This window comes from Crocuta crocuta, unplaced genomic scaffold, assembly GCF_008692635.1.
Source record: "Crocuta crocuta isolate KB4526 unplaced genomic scaffold, BGI_CrCroc_1.0 scaffold147, whole genome shotgun sequence".
Lineage (NCBI taxonomy): Eukaryota > Metazoa > Chordata > Mammalia > Carnivora > Hyaenidae > Crocuta > Crocuta crocuta.
In genome coordinates this window covers 9,699,489-9,709,172 of record NW_027532594.1, presented here as the reverse complement: position 1 = coordinate 9,709,172, position 9,684 = coordinate 9,699,489, and the positions used below count along the sequence as shown (strand labels likewise).

The following is a 9,684-nucleotide window of genomic DNA, read 5'->3' as shown; positions in this document are numbered from 1 at the left end:
TCAGAAACATTTCAGAGCAGCTAACATTAACAAAAGTAGAAGCAAAAGATTATATCTAGAGATCCACACAGTGTATAGGCAGGATAAATGAACCTCTATAGATCTCATATGCAAGTTCCATTATCTTGTCTTCTTTAACATTTGGTCCAATGGATTATTTCCCATTTTCTTGAAAAGTGTTATGAAAGAAAACTATGTCAAGATTTTTTTTTTTTTTTGGCATATGAGTTGAAGAAATAGTTAAAGAGTTGCATTGCCTTTAGCCCACTTTACCTAGATTGTGCGTGGGAGGTGGTATACATATATACACATATATACATATATGCACATATACTCATGTGTACATATGGAGTATATCTTTATATATCTATGTTTTGTCTAATAACTTTGAATAATAGGAAGAGAATCTCCTTTGTGGCATATGTTTTGTGAAGTCAGCATCATCATAAAGAATGGCATTTATAAAGAGTCAAATACTTTGATGTCAAAAATTGGAGCATATTCAACTTTTTGGAACAATTGGTTTAAGAAGCATTTATCATAACCTTTAAGATGTGCCTGTGCACTGTCCAAAGAACTCTCCTATTATTAACTCACTTAATTCTGGTTGCCACCCTCTTCTCCCCCTGTTTCAGAGGGAAAATAAGTAGGTAAGGTGGATGTTATTATTATCCCTATTTAGGGGAAGAGGAAAAAATGAGGCCTAAATATATGGCTCCGGCTCCAGGGCTACTAAATGGCAGAGCTGGTGTTGGAGCCCAGGCTGTTGACCATGCCATGCCCCTGCTCTTGAAGAGATACTCTTTTAAAGCTTACTGGAATAAGGGGCCAAGTGGGGAGCAAGTTAAGTTGTCAAACAAAAACATTCTAGCAACTGCAACTTATGACAATGTTCAACTTGGAGTGCATTCTTAAGGAATTCATAAAGAAGGCAATTGTCACAAAGCGCTGACAGAACTTGAACGCAAGCAGTGACAGAGGAGTGCTGTCACTTAATGTAATAGTTAATGGACTCAATAATTTTCTTAGGTTCAGCCACTTTTAAATTAGGTAACTTAAGAACTGATGCCATATTGAAGTAGTTTTAATAGCTCAGAGGCTCTGTTACTGAATGTTTTATGCTTCCCGTAATGTCCTTATAATGTGAACTCCTTGTGTAGAGGTCAGTGTTACATGCTCCTATACGGTACTTGCCAAAGGAATCCAAGTTGGGTTTTTTTTGTTTTGTTTTGTTTTTTTATGAAGGTGTGAATGAGACTCAATATGTTCTGATGCACAGGACATACAGTAGGCAATCAATTAATGTTTACTGCATGAAGTGATACAGGGTATTCTACAAGTTGCCAGACCAGAAGTTAAAAAAAAAGAAATTAAAAAAATGGTCAAGTCTTTGTAGGGCATAGTTGCAAGGTTGTGATTTAATATTGAGTGGACTTTTTCCTTGGTCATGATCTCAGGACATTACAGTCCATGAAACCCTGTGGAATAATAATCTTGATGAGACTGAATGGCCTGAGATAGGAGGAGGAGGGCACAGGAGGGTGAAATACTAAACTGACTAAAATGTTTAAATTGAGAAGCGGATGAAAGGAAAACCACCCATAACTGTACCTTTTATTAAAAAAAAAAAAAACATATAAGACAAATGAACATCCAGCATCCCTCCTCATCAGGGAAATACAAATCAAAACCACACTGAGATACCACCTCATGCCAGTCAGAGTGGCTAAAATGAGCAAATCAGAGAACTCTAGATGCTGGCGAGGATGTGGAGAAACGGGCACCCTCCTACACTGTTGGTGGGAATGTAAACTGGTGCAGCCCCTCTGGAAAACAGTGTGGAGATTCCTCAGGAAACTAACAATAGAACTCCCCTATGACCCAGCAATAGCACTGCTAGGAATTTACCCAAGGGATACAGAAATGCTGATGCATAGGAGCACATGTACCCCAATGTTCATAGCAGCACTCTCCACAATAGCTAAAACATGGAAAGAGCCTAAGTGTCCATCAACGGATGAATGGATCAAGAAGATGTGGTTTATCTATACCATGGAATACTACATGGCAATGAGAAACAATGAAATCTGGCCATGTGTAGCAACATGGATGGACCTTGAGGGTGTTATGCTGAGCGAAATAAGTCAGGCAGAGAAGGACAAATATCATATGTTTGCACGTATAGGAGGATTAGGAGGAACTTGACGGAGGAACAAGGGGGAGAAGAAGGGCGGAAATGGTGGGGGAAAGGGAGAGAGGCAAACCATGAGAGACTCTTGAATGCTGACAAAAACTGAGGACTGATGGATGTGGGGGGGAGGGGGGATGGGCATGGAGGAGGACACTTGTGGGGATGAGCACTGAGTGTTATGTGGAAACTAATTTGACAATAAACTATTTGTAAAAAAAAAAAAAAGACAAATGAACATCAAGTACCAGGATCTTTACACTGCTAATGAGGTAGCCTACCTGTCCTGTCGTATTAATCATCTTATTAAATGTATCATTTGGGAAACTATTTATGAACATATTACAGTGTCACTGTAATCTCTTTGCCACTGCTAACTCAAGTCAAGGAAAAAAATCACAATGTTTCTGAATGTGTCTCAGTATAAGTAAAGTATTTATTATAGTAGAAGTACTGGGGTTGGAGAAGGCTGGCTGAATTAGAAGCCCTGCTTCATGGTTTATTAGCTGTGGGATCTTGGGCAAATTACTTAACCTTTCTATTTCTTAGTAACATTATCTTTTATATGGTTGTGGAAATACCAGTTCTAGATTTCCATATGATAATATATGTAAAACGACTAGCAGAGAGCGTCACACATGGTAAAGGTTTAGGAAATAGTAATTGATATCGCTGTAATCTTCATCACCTTTAACATCAGCATAACATCCTCACAGATGGTTAAACACAACGGGGCACATTATTCTTTATTTATCTATTTATTATGTATGTGTGTGTATATGTATATTTGAATTGGTTCTCCATTGTAAAACATAGGTACTATGAATTCTTTTACTGTTGAGGGAAAAGTAGAAAGAGAAGAAATCTGTGTTTCAGACTGGATTTAAAGGCCTGTGTCAAGCATAGAGATTAAGAGGAGGCTTTGAGAAAGCTACCTCACTGTTTGTCCTTGTAGGGCCCGGCTGTATGTGTTCACACAGTTCTTTGAAAGATAAATCCTTCTATAGATATAGTTAATGGGGAAGAACAAAAGGCATTGAAAAGCATTGAAATATTTATGTTTATCTATATCCAATATGAGTTGAAGTATTAGGATATATAGAAATTTTTTCTCTTTTATATATATATATTTATTTTTTAAAAAATATTTTTATATCATATAAAATTCATGGTATAAAGTAAAAGGCTATTTGCTTTCTCTGGTCATTAAACTTGAGTACCAGAATTTCAAAGGTTAAATTTAACTTTATTCTTAGATTTTTTTATTGTTCCCCCCATTACCTATTTAATTTAGGTAGATATCTGGCTATCCTCACTTTACAGATTTATAAAGCCTAGGAACTAATGTTCCTTCATGTTTATTTTGTCCTAATGAATATACCTACTTACCTCTTAATATCTGGAAAAATAATCAATGACAGTAGATAGCATTTAATCAATATTTACTTGGTACCGAGCATTGTACAGGTCATAACACATTTCATTCCTGCAAAACATTCAGTGGGACATGTCATTAGTGTTTCCATTTCACAGGTGAAGAAACTGAGGCCCAGAGAAGCCCTATCACTAGAGGGGTGGAGCCATGATCCAGACCCCTGCTGTCTAGCTGAGAGCCCACACGTGCCCACACCAGCAGACTTCTCAGCAGCGTTTAGCCCCGGAACACCATCCCTGGATATCTGGGCCTTGAAACTCACGCCTCTCTATTTCCCTGTGTCTCTCCTGCAGCAAAAGAGGGATTTATTTTTAATAAAGTTTGATTTCTTGGCTTTGTCGTATCACACTATTTTCCAATGTATATGCAACAGCCGCTAAAGCTAAAGAATGAGACTATATTAATTTTTAGTAAACTGTTGGAACTATTTTTAAATAGATTTAAATAGATCTGCCAAGATCCTGCTAAATAGTTGCATCCGTACTCTGTATGCACGGGGAGAGAACTGCCACTCGATGCTAGTGGAATTTCTTCATCTAGTGAGCTAGCTGCCTGTGGCTGAGCTTGCTAATTGTCTCACTTTCTGTGAGCTGAATGAAATAGTATAGGATCTAGGGCATCAGAAAGGGGCTTTCTTCCCAGGGACTCTGCAGAGGAGTAGAGAGGCTCACCACTAGGGAGCTACAGGGTTCCCGCAGATGTCTAGGGTTCCCTCCTCTTAAGAAGTCAGAAAAGGTCCAAAGACCGTACTGTTGTCCACCTGACTAAGTGATTCTGAAAGGCAGGGACTATGCTGGGTTACCTTTATTTATTTCCGTGGTATTTGGCACATGGCATAATGGGGCACACACGGGGCTTCTTTGTTTGGTTCAGAACCTGGAAAACAGAGAGCTGAGGGGTGCAGGTTGGGGTGGGGGGTTCACAGGAGAGAGGCAGAGACAGAAAATGGGACAGATATGGACGTGCCTCAGGGAATGATGGGCCAGAAGGTGGATTGGTAGCTAGTGAGAGTACTTGTTTCCGTTTAATTTTTTATTCAGATATGGCTATATTGTTTCTCCCCCCATCTAGACCGGATGTGCAGGGTCCACTTCATCCTGATATCTGACTCTTCATCGTGAAGCACATTATTGCCAGTTGTCATGACTGTGGTTTCTGGCACACCAGAAAATCTTAATAAATATTAGCTATAATCATTGCCCAATTTTCTACAGAACGTTAGGGTAAAGTTCAAACTAGTTCCACAATCAAAGCTCTATTTTTTTCAGTCAGGTGTTTAGGTTATTCTCATACCCTGTCTACTCTGCAATAGGCAACTGGGCAGTCAACAGATACTATAGCAGCATTAATTTTGGAGTTGCTGAATTCTATAAATACTAACATCCTTTGAATAAGGAAACCCCAAGTTTGTACTTAACAACAGTGAGATCAAGGGCTTGGAATTTTGGGTGCACCATTACTTTCTTAATGTTACTTCTTATGAAATACTTCCTGTTATTTTGCTCTTCTGTATTAGCAACATCATCTATCAAGACACTCAAGAAAAGTGAGAAACCAAGAAGAATAGTTATAAGGATCGTAGTAGGAATACAGGTAGGTACCTTGGGATCCTCTTGCATTTCTCCTCTGGTCTGTCACCAAGACATGACACCCCAGCCTCCTGAACTCCTGCCTATCCCATCAGCCTCAGTGCACCTGCTTTAGTTCAGTCAAAACTTCTCTCCTGAATCACACCAGCCACCTTACTCACTTCAAGTATCTATTCTTGTCAGTGCTTCTGCAGGGTTGTTGTTTTGTCTTGTTTTGTTTTGTTGTTTTGTTTCCAAATGCAAACCTGATCATGTAATTCCCCTGCTTAATAACCTGCAGCATCTTTGCTTTTAGGGTAAAGTTCAGACTTGTTCGGCATTCCAAGATTTGATAGTTCCAAAGACCCTGCCTAGGACTTATCTCCTGTTTACTCCAAAACGAGGTCCCTCGTTTCTAGGCAAGGAAAAGAGCGTGCTCTTTCCACACAGCATGCCTTTGTACATGCTGTCGATCTGCCTAGAGTGCTCTCAGCTTGTCTGACTTCTCTTCCTCTTCCCACCACTTCTCTTTGTTTCCTTATCCCTTTCCTTCTTGCAGCCTCTCCACCCCACCCAAGCCAGGATGGGCCGGCTTTCTGTTCTTCTGTGGTATATACTCTATATAGATTGTATTCCTGAATTATTGGTTTGTTAGTGGCCTCCCGATATTCATATTACACACAGTCACTCCACCTCAGCCAATACCCATATCTCCAGTGCCTATCATAATGTCTGGAATATAAGAAGCACTAAATACATTTTTATTGGAGAAGTAATCATGATATCATTCCCTCTGTCTTACTTTTTCCCGCCTTTTTCTTGCTCACTGACTTGCTTGATTTATTGTAGTACACATTTATTGAGCACTTAGTGTGTGACGGGCAGTGGGTTGGGTGCTGAGGATGTCAGTGACACACTTCTTGCTTTCAAGGAATTTGCCAGCCTAATAATAAATTCAGCTGGTAAATGAATAGGAGGTATTTGGTGTGTTACATGAGGGAGAGAAGATGCAGTGAGGACACAGGATGAGGAAGAAGGTCCCATTCTGCCTGAGATTAGGGAAAACTTGCTCCCCATCCCCCAGTCCGTTTCCCCTCTTCTCCGATTTTCTCAGTGTCCACAGGAGGTGTCCATTCAGCAAGACTAGATGGATTTTTTTAAGAGTAGATTGAGGTCTCTCTTTCTCTAATAATGGTCTGTAGAGAACTAGGCAGTTTTAATTTTTATATTCTATATTCAAGACTTAAGAAAGCTTCAGAAAGTTCCATAATAGGGGCGCCTGAGTGGCTCAGTTAGTTAAGTGTCTGACTTTGGCTTCAGCTCAGGTCATGATCTCAAGGTTTGTGGGTTCATGGTTTTGAGCCCCATCTTGGGTTCCATGCTGACAGCACAGAGCCTGCCTGGGATTCTCTTTCCCTCTTTCTCTGCCCCTCCCCTGCTCGTGTGCATGAACACACTCACTCTCTCTCTCTCAAAATATATGAATAAACTTGAAAAAAGAAAGTTCTATAATAGTCCATAAGCTCATTTTTTAGTTTTTCTTCTATTCAAATTCTTTTAAATATATCTAATAATAAAATATTTATTTATGATTTTCCCCTAAATCAAGACACTTGTATTTAACCAATTAGGGTATTTACTTATAATGTGAGATAAAAATTTCTAAGATTTGAAATAAACATGAAATTAAATTCCTTCACTATGGCCAAAACAGAAAACTCCATAAAAGCAAAAGATTAGCTAATAACCTATGATAATCACATTAACATCTTATCTAGTTCTAAGGAAATAGCAATGGCTTGTTGATTGATGTATTTAATAGGAAATATTTTTAGATGTGTGGGGCCATTCCCTGGTGAGTAACCAAACATACAAATAAAATAAGAAAGGGGCGCCTGGGTGGCTCAGTCGGTTAAGTGTCCGACTTCGGCTCAGGTCATGATCTCATGGTTCATGGGTTCGAACCCCACGTTGGGCTCTGCGCTGACAGCTAGCTCAGAGCCTGGAGCCTCTTTCAGATTCTTTGCCTCCCTCTCTCTCTGACCCTCCCCTGTTCATGCTGTCTCTCTCTCTCTCTCAGAATAAATAAAACATTAAAAAAAATAAAATAAGAAATTCCCTTCAAAAGTAAAAATATAATATTGCTTTCAAAAGTATAACATAAAAATTATAATGCATTATTCTCTAAAAATATTGATGCATGTAGTATGGTATCTAAGCTGTGACTATTTTAACTGACTTCTTTTATTGTATTATTTCTAAAATTAAAAACAAAACCAGTATTAAATATTATATTATTTGCTTCCTCTAAAGTACTTAAAAACATTAACTAATATTTCCTAGTTGTACAAACATTACATTCCCACTGTACGCCTTAAGGCTGAGAGAAAACCAGCAGCCATATAAAAGTAGAACCAAGTTAATCTGTTGCTTTCAGTTATAAATTTACTTGGAACTTTTTATGCTGTTGTGAGAATTTAACTAAATTCTGTTTTAAAAAGTACCTTAGTTAGGGATGATATGTATTATAGGGATGTATATATGCATATTTTATTATGTATACTATAATAATATTAAATCATATATACATGTACATATATACATACATATGTATGTGTATATATACATACATATATATAATTCTTTCTATACCTTTAGTAGCTTCTTGATTACCAAATAATTCTGTAGCCTTGATGAAGGGATAGTTTTACTCTTTTACAAGCATGAAGCTCTTTGTGACCTAATTCCATCACAATTACAGTCAGCCATTTTTATATGTGGTTCCCTATATACATTACATGTTCCAAAATCTGCTTGAAGATAAACTGTCAGAAAACTGAACAAGAGACTTGTGTTTCTTTTAAGTGGATTCCCATTGAATTTACCATCCAAGCTGGGATGCTTTGAAAGCAAAAGGAGGTCTATTAATCATTATGCTGAGAGAAAAAAACCATTCTAAATCCTTAAACGTGGTTACTGTGGTGCTGCCTTCCTGTGTCCAGCGACCCTACAGTGGGGAGACCAGCTGTAGAAGGCTGGGCACACACCTTCATCCCTCACCCAGCACAAGGCTGGGGCATACAGTCTGACAACGACATGTGTTACAGTGTTTGTGCTTGGACTCTATGGTACTAAAAGTAGGCTTGAGGAGGAGGACTTTTTTCTCGTTCCAGAATGCAATCAAGTGGGTCTTACCTCCCCAGGTTGGCAAAAGGGAGCCTGATGTAGGAGGGGGTGTAGTGCAGAGAAAGGAAAGATGTTTGCATTGCTCTGGGGAACCTACGGACACTCGTGCAATGAAACAAGGCCCTAATGGTCCCCACTCCGTCAGCACCAGACTGCAGCTGGGATGCACACAACTGGCTCTGCTGTCTACACCCTCACCACCAAATTTCACTTCCTGGCTTCATCCAGCTGGAATGGGAACAAGTAACAATACCATGACAATAGCTCAAAATCATCACTCATGCACTCATGAGCACGTACTATATTCCAGGAGTGGTTTCCGCTGATTCAAAACCTGAGTTTGGCATATGACAACTATTTAAGAATGCAGTGAAATTGTCTTAGGAACCCAAAAAGCCAACACATCTCAGAGGTCCACAGTCCATGTTTGTCTTACTGGCTTCTCCCTTTGAATAAGCCCTACTCTGTAAGGAGCTCAGTAGCTACTCAGTGTGTTCTTTCTTCAGTTGAGATGCTGATCACTTGAAAGTTTTAACATTTTGGTTGTTTCAAAATATCTGGAATGACCCATGTACTCTCAGTAAAGGAGATGAGAATTTACACTGTGGAAAAGGGAGAGTTTACACCCCCTGGACCTTTCATTCCTTACCCAATGGAGGAGTCCCAGCAGAAAGAATATAAGTTAATGTCTTTTGCCTACTGTATTTCAAAAATACTCTTACATAGTTCTGCCTTTTTCTCATTATTTCCCATCAGGAAAGTTGTTTTTTTTTTTTTTCTGTCTGGGATGAACAACCAAATTATTAATTGTATTTAAATACTGTGCTGTATGCAGAAGAGTAGCTGCCAAATTTGTTGGGACCTATAACAAGATAATTAATTATCCATGAACATGAGGACTATTGGAGTGTTGGATATAAAGCAGATGGTGGGGGAAGAAGGATGAGGCAATCAGGATGCTGTGAGGGGTGTGATAAGTCTTTGAGCCTGATGGGTGGGGTGGGGTGGGGGGGCAAAGGGTAAAGACACTTGTGCACCAAGCCCCTGGGTCCTCCCTGCTGTGTTTTTCCCCACCCAAACGCTTCACTCATTGAGACTCTGGCTTCCCCTTCCCACTGTTGCCACATTCATTTTATTTTATTTTATTTTATTTTTTTAAATGTTTTATTTATTTCTAGGAGAGAGAGAGAGAGACAGCGTGAGCAGGGGAGGGTCAGAGAGAGAGGGAGTCACAGACTGAAACAGGCTCCAGGCTCTGAGCTGGCAGTCAACACAGAGCCCAACGCGGGGCTCGAACCCATGAACCG

At 39.4% G+C, this 9,684-nt stretch overlaps 1 protein-coding gene across 2 annotated transcripts in view; it reads left to right on the top strand.

Moving 5' to 3' along the window:
- Positions 1–5,137: 5,137 nt before the first annotated feature.
- The window catches only part of HS3ST5 (heparan sulfate-glucosamine 3-sulfotransferase 5), a 245,009-nt gene continuing 240,462 nt past the window's right edge, over positions 5,138–9,684 (top strand). For both annotated transcript variants that reach the window (XM_077780074.1, XM_077780073.1), the window contains exon 1: positions 5,138–5,216. The gene's annotated coding sequence lies outside the window, so the exon portion shown is untranslated. The remainder of the gene's footprint in view (positions 5,217–9,684) is intronic.